This window comes from Schistocerca nitens, chromosome 2, assembly GCF_023898315.1.
Source record: "Schistocerca nitens isolate TAMUIC-IGC-003100 chromosome 2, iqSchNite1.1, whole genome shotgun sequence".
NCBI lineage: Eukaryota > Metazoa > Arthropoda > Insecta > Orthoptera > Acrididae > Schistocerca > Schistocerca nitens.
Genome location: NC_064615.1, coordinates 461,899,341 through 461,912,357, shown reverse-complemented (window position 1 = coordinate 461,912,357; position 13,017 = coordinate 461,899,341). Strand labels below are relative to the sequence as shown.

The window sequence follows — 13,017 nt, the reverse complement described above, 5'->3', positions numbered from 1 at the left end:
TAGCGCCACATAATTCTACATTACTTAATCTACTGTTAACTTTGTAAATATCTACATTAGTCTTCACACTAAGAGCAGCCACGCTTTCAATTTCCTTTCTTAGGTCGCTAGCTGTCCCTGCCAGTTGATCTAATAACAAAGTTCTGGTTTTATCACAACTAGCAATAATCTTCTGATCCACATGAATCATAGCTTGCCTTGTCATATCATTCCTCGTGTCACACAACTGCCTGCCAGAATCAATTCTACACCTTCATTCAACAGCAACTGTATCTATCTTAGCTCACACCTGTCGTAAACTCAATTTTTTTAAGCTGAAATAAAATATGAAAAAAGCAATGCAGGCAGGTATTGTGATGAAATTTAAAAAATATCGAGTCACTCACGTTGATTTATAATTTGAACAAGTAGTTTATTTCTATTTTTCCACGAGTAGTCTTCAGTATATTGAGTTGTAACACCCCACCCATCACTTATCTTGTTTTGGCGTGTGTTCACCTCAGCTAATTGACTAACAGATCAACAGAGAGTGCAAAACTGCCGCAATATCAGATAACGCAAGAAAGTAATAAGGCCCTGTGACTCCTGATTGAACTGTGGTGGCAATGTTGACATTAATTGATTCAGAATTGATCCCTTTTAATTAAAAAGGGGTGCACATTGATGTTATATTCAGCTATTGAATACCAGATGCATATGTTGAACATAAAATAAATTAAGAAAGTGGCTTGGGATTTCAAGTACTTGATTGAAAACAGATGCAGTCGATTAGCACAAATTTATTTTAACTCACGACCTTCAATCATCACATTACATGACTCTCCTAACAGGCAGTGGGAATAAAATGCGTTTACGTGGAGTAAAGCGCGATAAATCAAAATTAATTCCTATCGACGGACCCAGGTGTAATGCGAAGTGCGAGAAGAATTCTACAATACACGGTCCATGAAACCCTCGTGGAAACTTTGCTGACGTGATCCAATAAATTAATCAGTGGCCTAACTCAAGCCGGAGCAGGCGCAATATCACCGAATTCAGCATGGCGGGGCGTCGTCGTTGTGTGAACGTCGGCCGGCCTCATGGTGCTGCAAGGCTGTGCTCGTCTATTCACTCCTAGCTATCTTGCTCAGTACATAGCTGAACGAAAACTTTCTATCTCCAAGCTCAATCGTTCCGTTTGCTAAGTACTAAACTGCAGAAATGCTCACTCTCTCTCAGGCAAGCTGAGTAAAGAACGCCACGTCCGCACTCTAGGCAAGCTGGGAACGGAAGACCTCTACGGAGACTTCTGCCAGTCAGCTCTTCACCTCAGTTCCCCTCCAGCAAAATCACTTACGGCAATTGCAGCGCAAGTCGCGCTAATTATGCGTCGCTTCCCAGTGCCAACCAATGCCTGCTCTTGGAAGTGAACAAATTCCCACAAAATTTCCCATTCTCTCAACTTGTGCTATTTAGCTCCTCCAGGGACACCCATCAAGGTTATCATCTGCATAAAACACCAATTTTTCCGAAATTCTTGGTCCTATGTTCCCATCAGAGGCCGGCGTATTTCATTCTGTCGCTCTTCACCTGATTTACTTCATACTTTGCGGACAGTGAATTCAGCGAACATGCATATTTCGGCCTCTGTTGACCGCTCCACCATAGCTTTGCGCAGCTTTCTCGCATGTTTCACTGAAAACGGGATGACGGACATTTATCAACAGGCATACAAGTTTTCCATCTGCTTTCCGGTACACCAGCATGGGGTCAACCACCCCCTCACTGTGTAAGTAGGCTGTTTAGGTTTTTTTTTATTGGTAACGCCACATAGCTCTGTATGAAAATCACTGGCTGTGCTGTGTGTAGTCTGTGGCTGGGTGGCATTGTTGTAATATTCGCCATTGTAGTGTTGGGCTGTTGGCTGTTAACAGCGCATAGCGTTGCGCAGTTGGAGGTGAGCCGCCAGCAGTGGTGGATGTGGGGAGAGAGATGGCGGAGTTTTGAAATTTGTGAGACTGGATGTCATGAACTGCTATATATATTATGACTATTAAGGTAAATACATTGTTTGTTCTTTATTAAAATCTTTCATTTGCTAACTATGCCTATCAGTAGTTAGTGCCTTCCGTAGTTTGAATCTTTTATTTAGCTGGCAGTAGTGGCGCTTGCTGTATTGCGGTAGTTCGAGTAACGAAGATTTTTGTGAGGTAAGTGACTTGTGAAACGTATAGGTTAATGTTAGTCAGGGCCATTCTTTTGTAGGGATTATTGAAAGACAGATTGCGTTGCGCTAAAAAAAATATTGTGTGTCAGTTTAAGCACAGTCATGTATAATTTTTCTAAGGGGACGTTTCATAACTGTCACTCATCTTAAGGCAGCTGGAGGCCGTGCCCCATTACCGCTTTCTCAGAGTTTGAGCCGCCCTAAGCTGCCTATTGTTGCTTCCCTTCGCCGCGGTCAACTCTGAATACTTCCCTGGGGTAAACTAGCCTCCAGTAAATCGACGCATTTCCACAAAGTTTTCATGTCGCGTGAGTTACTTTAAAACCATCACCCAACATTAATTATTCCAATACGTCCATACTATACCCTCTACAAGATGCATCGTGCCTTGTCAGTTATTTTTGTTCAGCCCTACTGTTCGCTCAACGTGCGTTCGGTAATCTTTAACGACTTTATGTAAGGGACATAGTTCTTCTTACAGAGAAACACTTAAAACGCTATCAGAGGGGATTTTACATAAGGGTGGCCATTAATAACTGATGCTACAACAGTTTACTATAAAATTCATATGTTTCGATTACGCCACTCGACAGTCTGTTCACAGTTCACAAACTACAATCTTGTCTGCTGTCCTTAAACACTATATTGCGGTCAACTTGATCGTTTTCGAACGTCACTACATACTTACTTGTCCCCGAACGTGGCTACGAACCCACTACTACCCCCTGATGTGTCTCTCAAAACCAACCCCCTGTCATCAAAGATTGCCGCCCTATGCACCCTCGAAATGATGTTCGAGAAAAATTAAGAATTTCTAAAACTAAACATAAAAACATATGTGATATATTGAAAATATGGAAATAATCCGGACAATAACAATATTAAGTCCAGTATTTCGTATTTGCCACCGTTTTTTTCACAAATAATGTTCTTGCGGCATGATTTTGCTTTTGACGGATTTTTGACACTAAACATAAATAAATAAACAATAACTTTAGAATGTTGCCACTACCAAAAACACAGTTTCTCACAGTCGATTCCCAATTTCCGACCTCTCAAATGGTTCAAATGGCTCTGAGCACTATGGGACTTAACATCTGAGGTCATCAGTCCCCTGGACTTAGAACTACTTAAACCTAACTAATCTAAGGACACCACACACATCCATACCCGAGGCAGGATTCGAACCTGCGACCGTAGCCGTCGTGTGGTCAGTACCAGATTGAAGAGCCTAGAACCGTTCGGCCATAGCGGCCGGCAATGTAAGAAATAAGGACACGAGTCTTCTGTTACTGTCTATGGATAAAAGATCTGTTAGTTTTGTTACTGTAAATAATGTTCACCGCTCATGTCACCGCCGAAGTTAAGTGCTTTCGGGCGCGGCCGGCACTTGGTTGGGTGACCACCAGGCCGCCATGTGCTGTTGCCATTTTTCGGAGTGCACTCAGCCTCGTAACGCCAGTTGAGGAGCTACTCGACCGAACAGTAGCGGCTCCGGTCAAAGACAACCATCATAACGACCGCGAGAGCGGTGTGCTGACCACAAGCCCCTCCTATCCGCATCCTCAGCTGAGGACGACACGGCGGTCTGATGGTCCCGACGGGAGACTTGTGGCTTGAAGATGGAGTGCTCATGTCACAGACCATGGCTGCCGTTTCCCTTCGGGAATAAGAGGGTTCCATTATACAGGTACTAAAATCCATGTGATCTCTAATTTAATTAGGATGATCATTTCTCCCTATGTAGGTGAACGACAACAAATTATTTTAGCATTCAGAGGAGAAAGCTGGTGACTGAAATTTCGTGAAAAGATGTCGCCTCAACGAAAGACGCCTTTGTTCTAATGACTGCCACCGCAATCTGCATATAGTAACCGTGACACTCTCTCCCATATTTCGCGATAGCTTTTCGATGTCTTCCGTCAGTCCTATCTGGCAAAGATCACATACCGCAGAGCAATATAGAGGCAGGACAATCGTAGTGTAGGCAGTCTCTTTAGTGCATTTATTTCGGCTTCTAAGTTTCTACCGATAAACCGCTGTCTTTAGTTTGCTTCCCCGCAATATTATCTACGTGATCGTTTCAATTCAAGTTGTTCATAATTAAGGAGCGCCGGAACAAAAACCGATAAAACCGCATTTGCTGTTAATACAGAAAGTAACAAATAGTTATCTCTAAATGGCTCCACAAGCTACAAAAAGAAGAAACACACCATAAAAGACCTGATGTCACGTTGTGCTGAAAATTATTTTGTGGCAGCATGTATTATTACTCCCGTATTTTCCCCCTACAGCTCAAACACGCGAATACAGCAAAAGTGGATATAGCGGGTTTTGTTCCGGCGCTCCTCAATTGTAATTCCTAGGTAGTTGAAATGACAGCCCTTTGATTTGTGTGACATTGACGGACAGCTATTAGTACTTACATGGGTGACCTCACACTTTTCATTGTTTAGAGCCCGCTGCTACTGTTCGCACCTTGCAGAAGTATTGTCTAAATCATTTTGTAATTGTTGTCGATCGTTTGATGACTTTACTAAATCTCGAATGACAGCATCGCCTCTCCGAAGCCGTATATATGCCTATGGCTTGTCCCAACTACCTCTGCACTCTTACATATTTACGAAACTAAATAACATGTGAAAAATATAGCTGGCTAGGGATGCACCTACCTCAGGCATTCATACAATGGGCAGGAATACATAAATGTAAACAAACACCACTTTCAACACTACAGGAATGAAAAGTACAGATAGAACTAGTGACGGCAAACTTGTTTTCACTGTTCTGAACCTCATACCTTCTTAAATACGTCGCCTTTAAAGGATGACAACGGGGTTAGGATTTACGCTGTATGTGCAGAGCATGGTTTTTCTACAGCAGGCTTTAGGATAGTGCATGCTACCGGCATTACGGCAGAAACTGTGGCGCCCTGCTTATAACTTGAAGTCCATGTATTCCAGATCAAAGGACCACACACGGTTCCCTCAGGAATGCCTCCGATTTGTTTGTCGGCTCTTATGATAGCCCCGACTGTAACTGCAGACAGAGCTGTAATCGGCAACTTTGATTTGCTCACCAGTCAACCGGACCCGTTGACCTGCCCTAGTAGGCAGGCCGTCGCCGCGGTCTGCTAAATTTAAGGCCTGGCCTGCCACGGGCAGCGGCAGCAGACAGCCGTCGTTAGCAGCCCCCCCCCCCCGCCCCCTCACCACCTCTTCCACCCTCCTCACCGCTGTGAGCGACCAGCTCTGTTTTAGAGTCCGCACCTCCTGTTTGCTCCAGGTGCTCGCAAGCGATAAACCGGAACCGAGTGTTTACGGCAGTAAATTTGCGGACGCGCAGGCTCTCAACATTCTTCTGACACAGGGCACAAAGAATCCGTCTGTGACTGCTTCTTTCGTGTTCTAGCTGTAAATAACCAAAATGATCGCTAGTAACGCAGTAACCCTCTCTATGGTTCATCTGCAAGACCTTTAGAAATCAGTTTGACCTAGCCGAACACTTACTGTACTTCTATCGCTTAACCTAACATTTACCTCTCAATGACGTGGAAATTCATCAGAAACAACATTTAGTTCACATTCCACATTAAACTGTAGGTCCCCTTTACACGGCCGGATAACAGGGGAAGGTTAGGAACTCGCAAGTCGACGAAGTGCCGTTTAGCTGGCAGGCTTGCACCAGGCCTTACAGACACGTGAAACTGTTGTTATTATTATTAGAACCACATGTGTCTATCTGTTCCAAGTAATTTCGTCAAATAGTCTGATTAGTTTTGTTTAAAGTGAGTTTTACGATTTGTCTGTGGAACGCAGATGTTTCCAAGAATGCAAATTAATGTACTACCACAAAAAAATGTGCACGTGTGAGTTTGAGTGTTTTGTGACGTGCATCATGATTTTGATTGACCTATCAGCGGTTGATGTAGAGAATATCCAGAAAATAAGATCATTCTGAATTTCAAGCTACAGCCGCATTAATTCGCGAACAGTTCGCACGCGTGTTGAGCAGTGAGTACAGCACGGAGAGGAAGGCAACAGCACCGCGGCGACTCGAAGCTGCCGCTGTGCAAGAAAGCCAAAACGCTGGCCGCATGCGAAGCGCACTTGCTGTTACGGTTTATGAACACAGTTTGTCAGCCTCTGACGTGGTTTGTGATGTCTGTCTGGCGACACACGGGACAATTAAATCAAGTGCTTGAAAACAGGTAACTTTAATGTAGCTGACCAGAAGTGGATCTGAACGAAATTCTTTCCCATTACGACTCTTCTGCGTTAATCATCACTACGTTATTTCGCTTTATGTTCCTCAGGTTTAGTTCTAAGTATAGTTAAGTATGTGGGAAATGACGTCCTATTCGACTGATAATAACAAACAATTCATACCTCGCTATGGTACTATTACAACGAATATGCAGTAATGTACTAAAATGTTTTGTGTTGGTTACTGTTATCAGCAGGTAATTCTTTCAACTATAGAATATTCAGATGATCTATAAACATATTTTGGAAATGCAGTGTAGAGTATGCTAAATTGTGAATTATTTTATGTCCTAGTGGTTTCGATTTACGAAGATGATTATTTTTTACGAGTGTCACTCCAAAAGAAATGCACACTATTTTTGTTCAAAAATGGTTCAAATGGTTCTGAGCACTATGGGACTTAACATCTATGGTCATCAGTCCCCTAGAACTTAGAACTACTTAAACCTAACTAACCTAAGGACAGCACACAACACCCAGCCATCACGAGGCAGAGAAAATCCCTGACCCCGCCGGGAATCGAACCCGGGAACCCGGGCGCGGGAAGCGAGAACGCTACCGCACGACTACGAGCTGCGGGCTATTTTTGTAAAAATACAGTTTTCATTCTGGATGTGTGGAAGTTTTACAGTGTGTAGATACATCTTTCCCGCTTGTTTTCAAACTTAGTTCAACCTGTTCCCGTGAGTGGCGCCGTCACAGCATGTCTTCAAGATGGCTGCTACACTTGACGTTCGTCAGAAGCAACGTGCTGTCATAGAATTCCTGTGCTGTGAAAACGAGACAGTGAGAAGCATCCACAAGAGGTTGAAAAGGGTGTATGGAGATGCTGCTGTCGATCGTAGTACAGTTAGTCGGTGGGCAAGCAGGTTAAGTGATGAAAGCGGCACGGCAATATTGAGGATTCTCCTTGCAGCGGCAGGCCTCGTACTGCACACACTCCAGACAATGTGAAGAGAGTTAACGAATTGGTGACTGCTGACAGACGCGTCATAGTGAACGAATTGTCACGCTACTTTGGGATAGGGAAAAGAATGCATAATACTGAAAGTGTTGGCGTTAAAAAAGGTTTGTGCCAGGTGGGTTCGCAGGATGTTGACAGTGGCTCACAAAGAAACAAGAAAAACAGTATGCAGAGAACTTTTGGAACAGTACAAGAATGGTGGAGATGAATTTCTTGGAAGAATTGTGACAGATGATGAAATATGGCTTCATCATTTTTCACCGGAGATGAAGAGGCAATCAATGGAGTTTCATCATGCAAATTCACCCAAGGGAAAAAAAATTCAAAACCACACCTTCTGCTGGAAAAGTTATGGCTACAGTGTTTTTCGATTCTGAAGGACTCTTGCTTGTGGACATCATGCCAAGTTGCACCACCATAAATTCTGATGCATATGTGATGACACTGAAGAAACTTCATGCTCGACTGAGTCGTGTTCTACCAAATCGGCAAAAGCAGGATGTTTTGCTGTTGCACGACAATGTACGGCCACATGTCAGTCAAAAAACCATGGAAGTGATCACAAAACTCGGATGGACAACACTGAAACGCCCACCTTACAGTCCTGATCTGGCTCCATGTGACTATCATCTCTTTGGGAAACTGAAAGACTCTCTTCGTGGAACGAGGTTTGAAGATGATGACTTCCTTGTGCACGCTGCCAAACAGTGGCTCCAACAGGTTGGTCCAGAATTTTACCATGTGGGTATACAGGCGCTGGTTCCAAGATGGCGTAAGGCAGTTGAGAGGGATGGAAATGACGTGGAGAAATGAAAATATTGTTCCTAAAGGATGTATCTACACACTGTAAAACTTTCAAACATGTAGAATAAAAAGTGGATTTAAAAAAAATAGTGTACATTTCTTTTGGAGTGGCCCTCGTACATTATTCAAACCGTGTGAGGAATGAGCTACCCGCTTCTGTTGGATCAGAAATTATGTTCTTTTCTCACTTTGTAAAATTAAATTACGCACCATAAACTTATTTATTTATGTATTTAGATACACTAGAGCGCAAAAATTAAAGATAAAAGTAACTTTCGCGTGATGTCTCATTGCTAAGTAACATAGCTCTATGAAATGTGAACCATACATAGAAAGAACTGATATGGTATAGTACAGAAGTTAACCAAAAGAAATACGCAATGAGACGAGCACTTTTATTCATAGTCACCGATATTTATGATGGTGCCCTGGACATTGCAAAGAGCGGGACATGGTTCTTAATAGGCTGTGCGATCACCACGGAAGGTAACGCATCCTCCGCGACGTGCTGCTACGCTGGCCAAGAGGTCGGTTAAGGAGTTCTTGTGGTAGGGCGTAGATGCGGACGTGCTGCAGTACATCCCACAGACGCGTTCCATACAGGTATGCGGCGTTAAAGCCAGGCAAATGGGCAGGCCTCTCCATTCGCTGAATATCGTCTCGTTCTAAGCGCTCCTCCACCTGCGCAGTTCATGTCGTCGTGCATCGTCATCAAGAGAAATGAAGTCTTGGCTGAATGCACACTTTAAAAGATGCTCATGGCGAAGGAGTACTATTTCACTGTAGCTTGTACTACAGCTTAAGAACGCAATACACATATACGGGTCTAGTTTGGACATAGATGAGACAGGTAGTCGTACGTGGCCTTATAGAAGGAACCAACCAGGCAATTGCCAGAAGTAGTTTGGGGAAACAACGGTAAAAACACATCAGGAGGGCCAGATGGAGATTGGAGCCTCCAGCCTTCCGAATACACTGCCAGTACCTTTAAAACAGCCCAGCCTCATTCGGTTTCTCCCTAATTTGCAATAATGGTTTCAAAGAAGTTATTTAACAATCTAAGAAGCTAGTGCTACGCTGTCGATTCAGCTCTCAGTCTGTCACCGTACCCACTATCGTCACCCTACAGACCTTTTTCCATAATGTAACACTATTCACACTATTTCTGGTATCAGGATCATGGAAAATATTAGTATTATCAATAGCAGAGCTTTATAGAAATGTTAAGAATTCAAAAGAGTGATGATAAATGACAGAGATGTTATATTACCATTCTTGCCATACTTACTTGTTTTACTTTTTACCACACCCCTCCCCTGTGTTTAAGGGGTTCCGTAGCTCAATCAGTGAAAACGAAACTCTTGTATCCTCGCTTTGTTGTCCGCCTGTCCGTCTGTCTGTGCGACTCTTAAGGCTCCTCTTTTCAAGGGACAGGTTGAAGTGACAAATTGAAATTTGTCACTTACTGAGGCAGTGTGAAACATTTAAGCTACTAAGTCAACGTGGTTGAAAGATATCGCTGAAGATACGGCCGTTTATGTCACATATTTTTATACTCTTAGACTCACTCATCAAAACCTGTCGTGTACTTTCCTTTGTCCTACAATCATGAAATACGCCAAGAAGGAAGGTTTCACTGTGTAAGTAAAGGTAAAACAATCCGGAAATCGTTGAAACTTTAATTATGTCACACCAAAAAATATCTTTTTGCCGTTAGAATTTACGGAGCATTCATCATCTGTCAAAAGCATAACTGAAAATTATTAAAGCATACAAAGATAAAACGTAAGTGGCAGGCTTGCCTTAAAAAATAATAAAAATATTTTATTAAATATTCTATCTGTGCATATGCAGTTTGTGTAACAATGTATGGCTGAATAAATGGTCTCTAGCATAGAAATCGTGGATTTCCAGATGTAAGCTCATTAGATCTTTTTTGTTCCGTATCCTCTCAATGATCAATCTCTAGAGTGCGTACAAGGTGGAAAAAATCACACTTTACAGAGCGACTCGTCTCCCCATATTTATGAGCACGGCCCTCAAAAAAGCCATACGCGAAATTTTTATACTCTGTCACTCGCTAGGTCGAAATTGTTAGTCTTTCAGAAAAATTAACAGGAAATTTTTGTAGGAAACTTAATTTTGTTACATTTTGGGATACATTTTCCCTTGAGGCCACACTTTTAGAGTTACTTAAGAAAAACTTCAAAAAATGGTTCAAATGGCTCTGAGCACCATGGGACTTAACATCTATGGTCATCAGTCCCCTAGAACTTAGAACTACTTAAACCTAACTGACCTAAGGACAGCACACAACACCCAGTCATCACGAGGTAGGAAAAACTGTTTTGAAGATCACTTTTATATGTTTTTCTCGAGTAACTCGTAAACCGTGGCCTCCAGTGAAAATATATCACAGTACAAACCTAACCGACGCTAAATTCCGTACGAAAAGATCTTGTTAATTTTTTCTGTAGGACTATTAGTTAGCGTGTAGCGAGAGAAAGAATACGAAAATCTCAAACGTGGTTTTTGAAGGTGTTATGTGTTGCATAAAATCCTTAGTCAGGGGCAGATATACTACCCTATATAAACTAAAGTCGCCTGCATGCTTGTTTCTTGTATGTACAGACTGGTGCCAAAAATTACTGTAGATTTTGATACGATCTTGGAATTCCCGGGCTCGTTGTCTTGCCCGTATCGATACAGGCAAAAGTCGTCGGGATTTTCGATTCCCAGGATGGATGAACTATCTATACGCACAACTAATTTTGTACGGAACCCTCAGCGTGCGAGTCCTGTTCGCACTCGGCCAATTTTTTTCCAACTAATCATCCGCTGAGTAGAATGCACTGCTTAACAGCTACTTTTTAACTACAGTGAAGAGCCAAAAAACTAGTATACCTGTCTAATATCGTGTAGGGTCCCTGCGAGCACGCAGAAGTGCCACAACACCACGTGGCATGGACTAGACTAATGTCTGAAGTAGTGCTGGAGGGAACTGACACCATGAATCCTGGAGATCTGTCCATAAATCCGTAAGAGTACGATGGGGTGGAGATCTCTTTTGAACAGCACGTTGCAAGGCATCCCAGATATCCTCAATAATGCTCATGTTTGAGGAGTTTCGTGGCCGACGTAAGTGTTTATAGTCAGAAGAATGTTCCTGGAGCCATTCTGTAGCAATTGTGGATGTGTGGGGTGTCGCATTGTCCTGCTGGAATTGCCCAGGTCTGTCGGAATGCGCAATGGACATGAATGGATGCCGGTGATCAGACACGTTGCTTACGTACTTGTCATCTGTCAGAGTCCTGTCTAGACATATCGGGGGCCCCACATCACTCCAACTGCACGAGTCCAACTCCATTACAGGGCCTCCACCAGCCTGAACAGTCTCCTGCTGACACGCAGTGTCATGGATTCACGAGGTTGTCTTCATACCCGTACACGTCCATCCTCTCACAATTTGAAATGAGACTCGTCCGACCGGGCAACATGTTTCAAGTCATGAACAGTCCATTGTCGGAGTTGAATGGTCCAGGCGAGACGTAAGGCAGTCATCAAGGGTAGACCAGTGGACCTTCTGCTCCGAAAGCTCATTAGATGATGATGTTTCGTTGAATGATTTGCATGCTGACACTTGTTGATGGCCCAGCATTCAAATCTGCAGCACTTTGCGGAGGGGTTGCACTTCTGTCACGTTGAACGATTCCGTTCAGTCATTGTTGGTCCCGTTCTTCTGGATTTTTTTCCAACCGCAGCGAAGTCGGAGATTTGATGTTTTACCAGGATCCGGATATTCACGGTACACTAGTGGAATGGTCGTACGGGAAAATCCCCACTTCACCGCTACTTCGTAGATGTTGTGTCTCACGGCTCGTGCGCCGACTGTAACACCACGTTCAGACTCACTTAAATCTTGATAAGCTTTCATACTCATAAATTAAGGATAATGCTGATGGTGAAGCAACGCTCTGGTGGATCGTTTGCGGGTTTAAATCAGCTCGTGGTATGACAATACGGTGCATTTGAACTGCCGTCGTCGCACGGTGGCGCTGGCAGCAGTCCACATACGCAGAGGTGTGTTGGTGCATGTCAGAGTACTGTGCAGCGAGTAAGTGTGCAGATGTTTTCAGACGAGCTAATGGTGGCTGTGTGTTGAAAATGGCTGAAAGAACACATATTGATGACGTTGTGAGGGGTACAATACCAGGGCGACTGGAGGCTGGTCAAACACGGCAGGTCATAGCACGGGCCCTCCGTGTGCCACAAAGTGTGATCTCAAGATTACGGCAACGATTCCAGCAGACAGGAAATGTGTCCAGGTGCTACAGTACGGGACGTCCACATTGTACAACACCACAAGAAGACCGATATCTCACCATCAATGCCCGCAGACGGCCACGGCGTACTGCAGATAGCATTGCTCGGGACGCTACTGCAGCCACTGGAACAGTTGTTTTCAGACACACAGTCTACAGACGACTGAACAGACATGGTTTATTCACCCGGAGACCTGCAAGGTGTATTCCACTGAACCCTGATCACAGGAGAGCCTGTAATGACTGGTGTCAAGAACAAGTACATGGTCATTGGAACAGTGGTCCCAGGTTATGTTGACGGACGAGTCCAGGTATAGTCTGAACAGTGATTCTCGCCAGGTTTTCATGTGGCGTGAACGAGGAACCAATACCAACCCCTTAATGTCCGTGAAAGGGACCTGTATAGAGGTCGTGGTTTGATGGTGTAGGGTGGGGTTATGATTGGTGCACGTACAC

At 43.7% G+C, this 13,017-nt stretch overlaps 1 protein-coding gene across 1 annotated transcript in view; it reads left to right on the top strand.

The window, feature by feature from the left end:
- LOC126235093 (SET domain-containing protein SmydA-8) overlaps positions 1-13,017 on the top strand; it is a 349,448-nt gene that overhangs the window by 94,352 nt on the left and 242,079 nt on the right. The window lies entirely within an intron of this gene.